Consider the following 8,457-nt stretch of genomic DNA (forward strand, 5'->3'; position numbering starts at 1 on the left):
GCTGCAGGAGTGCCGCAAACCTGTTTGGTTTGTCTGGCTCATTCATCTTCGAAGGGCACATTCCACCCTACAGTGACCTTAAATTCACAATGGTTCAATTGAAGTTAATGATATATAATCTGCGATAAGGTCTCAGTGGGGATTTTCAAGTGGTGCTTGTTTCACACTTTAAAACACTTATGCAACATTAAACTAAAAAAGTCATATTTAGTTTACATATAGAAACTACTTTTCTGGTGGAAATCAAAGGGTAAAGCTACAATACATGCAAGAGGAAAAGCCTGCATGTATCCTTTCCAAGTGGTCATTATTACCATTGTTCAAAATTGGGATTGCATATACATTAAAAAGCTCCCAGAGAACTGCAGGTCTGCTGTACGTTATTTTCAGTCAATGAAGACTTTCCTGTTTCCCACAAACTTTTATCAAATCGAATAATTATTTATTTCTTACTCTATCAGGATTTGTTGGTGTTTTTCATTGTCTCTTTCCTTGCTTTTTAACGGCTTTCCTTTGTATTTATATATTGTATTAATATTTGAGCCTATGTTGTTTTTACAATACTTTTAATATTTTTGCAGTTTGCTGCTGCTAGAGTTATCTTTGCCAGTGAAACATTCCAGTATGTGGTGGGGTAAAGGAAGGCACACAAACTGCACACCTGGGCTTAGTCATGATTCTATATCAAGGACAGTTGTGGGTTCATAAATACATTATTAAATAAAGAAATAACAGAGCCAATGGATGTGGCCTCTACCAGGGGTCAGGGTCAGGGTGCAGCTCAGCTCAGACCTTCATTAAGACCCTCACACTTTGGTGTTGTTTGGCCTGTCATGCCACCAATCTGCTTTCAATCTTTCTCTCTCCCTGTTTTGTTTAGTTGATTTATTTCCTTTTTCAATCAACCATCTGTTTATGAAAGTGACTGTGTCAGTGAATGTCAAAATGACTTTTGAAATAGGTCTAGCAGATCATCTTCGCCAGCAGTCACAACATGGCAGCAGTGGCTAAAGTGCAGTGTTGGGAAGGATACTTTCAAAACGTATTCCGTTACAGAATACAGAATACATGCACAAAAATGTATTCTGTAACGTATTCCATTACATTAACTAATCTGAGTAACGTATTCTGAATACTTGGAATACTTCCGGTTCGTATTGCATTTTTTAAGTCTATGATTGCGGCGTTGTTATAGTCAGTGGAGCAGCAGCAGTTTAAACTCTCTCTCCACCGATGCTGCGGGCCCGCTGGATGTCCGGCTCCCATCCACTCCCACCTCTGTGCCGGTCCCACTGGAGGCTGAACCCCCCCCTGCGCCAAGGCTGCCTCGCGCCGTGCAGCGATCGTTTCGGCGTCGGGTCTATTTTTTGCGCTTGACGCGAGCATATCGCTCCAGGAAACACACTGAAAAAGGATTTTAAACGATATTGATGACATATTTTATATGATATAAATGATAAAGCATGCATCCCATAGTTTGTATTCCCCTTCTGTTGTCCTGGAGTTTTAAATAAAGAGAGGGGGGGGGGGGGGGCGGAGAATACGTAATTTACCCTCGACACCCGACATTGAACGGAGCAAACAGCGGAGAAGTTCTTGAAGATGGATGACATTAAATTGGGACGCTGTTGCAGTTAATGTTGGAGCAACAAGTGACCATATGCTTTTATACTACTGGGTCAACGGGTGATATTATTTTAGCGTCGCTTCAGCGTCCGGTGTGAACCCTGCATGCCTCGCTGGTCTCCTGCAGAGCCATGACAGCGGAGCTCTAGGAGCGCAGGTCGGTCTTCTCTCACCAGGCGCTGGAAGGGCAGCTTGCGGATCAGCAGCTCCGTAGATTTCTGGTAGCGACGGAACTCTCTCAGAGCCAAGGTCCCGGGGCCTGTAACGGTCCCGAGCGGGTAGCGGTGAGGCTTCTTCACGCCGCCGGGGTCCGGGCGCTCTTACGGCAGCCCTGGTCTCCAGCTGCTTCCTGGGGGCTTTGCCTCCGGTGGATTTACGAGACAGTGATTAAACTCGTGAAACAGAGAAGTACCGTCATGTAATCCACTGATTTCAACAATGTAACTGTATTCTGAATACCATCTATTTAATTTGTAACTGTAACGGAATACAGTTACTCATAATTTGTATTCTAAATACGTAACGCCGTTACATGTATTCCGTTACTCCCCAACACTGCTAAAGTGTAATCTTATGTGGCATCTGGAGCAGTTCACTAAATGTCCTCTAAGTCCGGGAACATGTCTATTCATTTACGCACTTACGTTTACAAACATATATTATTTTGACATTTCCTACCTTACTTATCTGATTGTTTTTCTTCCTGTTTTGATCTTGTGTTCCTCATTTACGATTAACTGTCCCTTTGTATTTCACCTGATTATCCTTCCTGGTCTCTGTACTCTTTGTCACTTTGTTCCTCTTCTCTGTAACAGGAGCAGTGACAGATGGTCAAGGGGACGTTTACCTGATGTTCTTGCAGAAGGCTCGAGGTTGCAATTATAAACTTATTGTTAATGCAGAAACACAGGTTGAGACAATTCAGAGACCATAATTAGTGCAAAGTATGATTATTACTTTCTCAGCTTCCAGATGCCACTTAATGAAAACACAAATTGTGTTTTCCCTATTCAATGACCACTCGTTATCGGAGGTCCCTCCCCTGCTCTATATGCAAATAAACACGTTCGTTGTTTCTATTTGCAAAGACCAAAAACAACATTCAGCAACAATTCACTTAATTTTCCTAGTCAGATGGAAATATAAGAGGAGGAGGTGTGGCTAATTGTTTTTCAACCATGCCCCTTTCCTCCTCCCCCTCGTCCTCCTCCTCCCCCTCGCCACACACCAGCTTCCCATCTACATTAACCCTGCAGTGTATTTAACTCCCGGCCTTTCATCCTCTCTTCACCATGATCCTCTGCTCACCTACAGTGCTGGTGTACAGAGCCGGATTAACGCAAAGGCAAACTAGGCACGTGCCTAGGGCCTGATTGGCAGGGAGGGGCCCAGACAGAGGGACCAAAAAAATAAAATAAAATAAAAATATACAAATATCCTATCTACAATTTATTTCAGTTTTAATATATCAATATTTATTAATTAACTAAAAATAGTGACGTTGTTTATCTCTTAACGTTACGTTACGTGACGTCACATTAACGCCAGTCAGTTAAGTCCAGTGCGGTGGTCAGCTGGTCAGGACTAGCAGCCAGGTCGTTTTTTGAGTAGGCTAACATTCAAGATGCTTTCAGGTGCAGCAAAACGTAAAAAGAAGAAAAATGAAGAGGAACAAAAGAAGAGACAGCGGGGGGCTATACAGAAGTTTCTGTCGGGCAGCCGCCCGACAGCTGTAAACCTGCTAGTGTTAGCAGAGCCAGAGGCCGAGCCAGGCCCGGAGACGCGGCCCGAAGACGCAGCGGAAGACGCTTCGGCGCCTTCATCATCAGCGCCATCACAGGAGAATGACAAAATGATGGAAGAACAGCAGCCGGCGAGAAAAAGTGAGCCCAATATAGTTTTGACGGAGCCTCTAGACCCGGAAAGGGTATTGACAAGCTATCCATCTGATCCTGCAAAGTGGGACCAAATTGACGACAGTATGCGTGAGTACTTTGCACTAACCCATCCCTGTCAAAATATTGGAGATTTCTCTGCATCACAGAGAAAATATGGAGACATTAACCGAAGCTTAACTAAGGAACATTACCGATTGCAAACTGTTCAGGAGAAAGATCATTTTCTTTGTTGAAACGAGTGAAAACATACCGGAGAGCAACAGTAACAGAAAAAACTGAATGCCTTTGCCCTGTTGGCAATTGAGAATGGATTTACAACCTCCCTGGATTTTGAAGACATTATCGAGGACTTCGCCTCATCAAAACTTAGGAGAAAGCATCTGTAAAGGTAAGTTTCCCATTTTAAAATCAAATGTAAAATGCATATAAATTAAATGTATAATATAGGGCTATACTTTCTACTATAATGAAATGAAATATGAGGAACAAACCAAGTATATTCAAATCTCAAACAGCTGTCTTTCATCTTATGTATACATTTTATTATTTCTCCACAAGATCGTGATGATGCTGTCAAGACGTGTTTCTGCTGCGATGGAGGCCTGCGATGCTGGAAGGCTGAAGATTATCCCTGAGTGGAGCATGCTAAATGGTTTCCTCAGTAAGTGCTGCTGGTTTTATTTATTATTATTTATTGTTGGACAGTTTCTAAATGGTCTTGATAAATGTGAAGCGTTCATGTTTGTCTTCTTGTTCCTGTACTTAATCACAGGTGTGAATATGGGCTCCAGGAGAAGGGACAAGAATTTTTGTTTACCCAATTCAGGCTCGTTTTCCTTGTCTGTCTGAGCAGGTTAGTAAAGAAAAAATATACAAAAAAATATAAACATAAGGTATGGATCAAGTTATTTAATGATTGCTTATTTTTCTACGATGTTTCTGTGATTAAATCTGCTTTTAGAGTGCAGTCTAGTAAAGCACACCGTCCAGAGAAACATCCAGACCAGTGGAGAGAACTGCTGAACAGTCCAGACCAGGAGCTGAGCTGCTGAGTGTTGAATACCAGAAAATGGAAGAGAGGTGATGGTTGTCAATGAAAATAAACATCTTTCTCACTACAGCACACTTTCTCTTACTGCAAATTTTATTGGTCTTTGTATATTTGACTACTTATTTAACTATTCAATTTAATCAACACATTTAATTAAGATTTTCTGCAAAATGCAATAGTTTACAACATTTATCTGATTTGCTCTGTTTACATAGCAATGCTGACACCTATTGGTGATTTACTGGTACTACTGCCTTAACAATGACACTCGCAATGGATAGGACAAGGATAATTTAATAGCATTTAATAGAGCCATGTAATAACGTATAAATCATAAAAATCAAAAAATAGTCTGTTTAATGTACGACACATCCAAAGACTACGCTATGTAAAATGTGAATTAACTTCTTATTAGTAACTTGGGTAAGTTTCAGATTTCAATTCATAAATAACATCAATGGAGGGGGGCCCAAAAAATACAGTCTGCCTAGTGTAGTCCATTTATTTAATCCGGCTCTGCTGGTGTATTCAAGTTTTTCAGTTTACTTCTGTGATTTGTTTTATTTCTAAAACGTTGTCTGGTTTTCCTTCTGTTTTTCCTGCCAGCCACCACCTCACCACCCAGTTCACTGCCATGACAAACGGCCTTTTCCCTCTGCTCATCCCTCCTTATCCACTATCTGCCCTGGACCTGACACTTCCCTCATCATCTTACCCAGTTGCCTTTTTGGGAAAAATAAACCCGTCAAACCTGCTCCTGTATTTTGGTGTGTTGCACCTGGGTCCAGCACCTAATGACAATCATGGACGTAAACAGTTTTTGTCTATATGCCTCCCCCTGCTGTTCTTAAGTGATAATAACAAATGCTCTGATTACTCTGATACTGAGATACTCTGTGATGACAGTTAAGTTATATCTAGTATTACAAATCTACAGGCAATGACCAACAAGCTCATTGCAATGTGAGTTTTACAAAATAATTCCTACCTGCAGCGATGCAGATTTGCAACATTTTTTCAATTTAAACTTTAGGTTTGACTTTTTTCAGAAAGCCTGATGAGTTTGGTATCATTCAGTGATGATGACATTTTCTTCCTCAGTTGACAAAAGAAAGGATTTCCCTTTTGTAAAAAAAAAACAGGAGGGAAAGGAAAGAAACTAAATGGGGAGGAAGATTTTCTTTCAGTTTGCATTTGAAAGATAAAGAATAAATGTCCTGTGAATAAAAATAAAACTGTAGAATTTAAGTTAATTTCAAGGTTGAAGTCTAACTTTTGAGAAATTATCAAAATACTAAAGTGAGTGCATTCCACTACAGCAATTACAGCCTCAAGTCTTTTTGCGTATGATGCTACAAGCTTACCAACCCTATTTTTGGGCAGTTTCTCCCATTCTTCTCTGCAGGACCTCTCAAGCTCCATCAGGTTGAATGGGGAGCGTCGGTGCACAGCCATTTTCAGATCTCTCCAATGATGATCAATAGGGTTCAAGTCTGGGCTCTAGCTGGGCCACTCAAGGACGTTCACAGAGTTGTCCCGAAGACACTCCTTTGTTATCTTGGCTGTGTGCTAAGGGTTGTTGTCCTGCTGGAAGATGAACCTTCCCCCCCGAGTCTGAGGTCCAGAGTGCTCTGGAACAGGTTTACATTAAGGATGTCTCTATACGTTGCTGCATTCATCTTTCCCTCAATCCTCAAAGTTCCTGCCGCTGAAAAACATCCCCACAGCATGATGCTACCACCACCATGCTTCACTGTAGTTCAGTCTTTGTTTCATCAGACCAGAGAATTTAGTTTCTCATGGTCTGAGAGTCCTTCAGGTGCCTTTTGGCAAATTCCAGGCGAGCTGTCATGTGCCTTTAAGTGAGGAGTCTCCGTCTGGCCACTCTATCATACAGGCCTGATTGGTGGAGTTCTGCAGAGATGGTTTGCCTTCTGGAAGGTTCTCCCCTCTTCACAGTGCGACGCTGGAGGTCTGTCAGAGTGACCACCGGGTTCTTGGTCACCTCCCTGACTAACGCCCCTCTTCCCTGATCGCTCAGTTTGGCCGGGTGGCCAGCTCAAGGAAGAGTCCTGGTGGTTCCAGACTTCTTCCATTTACGGACAATGAAGGCCACAGTGCTCATTGGGACCTTCAATGCTGAAGACAGTTTTCTGTAACCTTTCCCAGATCTGTGCCTCGATACAATCGCGTCTCAGAGGTCTACAAACAGTTCCTTGGATTTCATGGCTTGGTTTGTGCTCTGACATGCACTCTCCACTGTGGGACCTTATATAGACAGGTGTTACCTTTCCAAATCAGGTCCAATCCACTGAATCTACCACAGGTGGACTCCAATCAAGTTGAAGAAACATCTCAAGGATGATCAGTGGATAGAAGATGCACCTGAGCTAATTTTGAGTGTCATGGCAAAGGCTGTGAATACTTATGTACATGGGATCTCTTCATTTAATATTTTTACATAATTTGCAAATATGTCTAATAAACTTGTTTCACTTTGTCATTATGGGGTATTGTGTATATAATGTTGAGGAACCAAATGAATTCAATCCATTTTGGAATAAGGTTGTAACATAACAAAATGTGGAAAAAGTGAAGCGCTGTGAATACTTTCCAGATTCACTGTAAATTTACTGTCAGTCAGGCAACAATTCTACTTTAGTTTCGAACAGTAATGAGATATCTTCCTCTGATTTAGTTCAACTTTATTCTCGATATTTCCACTTCATTCTCAAAATACAGACCCCAGCTCTGGACATGTTTGAGGATGTTGGTGGGACAGTTTGAAGTTTGAAAAGCAGAGGATCACAGCTGATGTGTAACATAAACTACTGAAGTGTAGAGTGATTGATTGACACCTTTATTCACAGTGCAAAGCTCAGAAAAATACATCTACTCATTAAAAAATACATTGCTTTTTCACCATATAATATTTACTTTCTATGAGAAGAACAAAACAAATTCTAAAAAAAATGGTAAGCGAATGGATCACATGAAATAATGTGAAGTTCGGTGAAATCTCCACTGATGTTTTTTAATAAGACACTGGCAGGCTAGCTGCTTCCCCTAGTTTCCAGTCTCTATGCTAAGCTAAGCTAACGACTCCCTGGGTCTTGCTCTGAGTTTAACATAGTGGTCAGAAGGTATCGATTTTCTTATCGAACTCACTGTAATAAAAAAAAAGCTTCAGTTGCAAAATATCATTAATCTTTTTCAGTTTGAAGGATTTTAGCAGTCATTCTTTACATCCGCTGCCGAAGAGGCTGAAGTTATGAGGATATGATTCAAGATGTTTCCCTGCTCAGTATATGCTCTCTTAACTTATATGTAAAACTTGTGCGTACAGTTATATACATGTTCAAATGTTAAGGCATAGACTACAGCATTGATACACACACCTAAAACAACATAATAATAAAAAAGTGCAAAGTGTTTCAGGTGTCATAAGCACATAATCCTTCTGGTACGATGGCCCTGAGAGTCCAACACAACATGAACATACACAAAACACACAGCACCATGTTTGACAACAAACCCAATCCATATACATACAACTCAACCAAATACAAAAACACATTGCAAATACCAACAACCCAACAAAATACAAAACACTACAAATAATACACGCAACACAACAGAATAAAAAACACTGCAAATACACACAACAGAACCAAATACAAAAAACACATTGCAAATACACACAACACAACCAAATACAAAAACACATTGAAAATGCCAACAACACAACAAAAGAAAAAACAATGCAAATACACACAACAGAACCAAATACAAAAACACATTGCAAATACAAACAACACAACCAAATACAAAAACACATTGAAAATGCCAAATACATAACAAAATGCAAAACACTGCAAATAC

General features: G+C 40.7%; 1 long non-coding RNA gene across 1 annotated transcript; it reads left to right on the forward strand.

Moving 5' to 3' along the window:
• Positions 1–3,641: 3,641 nt before the first annotated feature.
• On the forward strand, positions 3,642–5,411 carry LOC133005682 (uncharacterized). Its single transcript, XR_009678383.1, has 5 exons — positions 3,642–3,912; positions 4,083–4,185; positions 4,297–4,377; positions 4,486–4,604; positions 5,182–5,411. It is a non-coding gene; the product is annotated as an uncharacterized LOC133005682 (long non-coding RNA).
• Positions 5,412–8,457: the final 3,046 nt, after the last annotated feature.

This window comes from Limanda limanda, chromosome 7, assembly GCF_963576545.1.
Source record: "Limanda limanda chromosome 7, fLimLim1.1, whole genome shotgun sequence".
NCBI lineage: Eukaryota > Metazoa > Chordata > Actinopteri > Pleuronectiformes > Pleuronectidae > Limanda > Limanda limanda.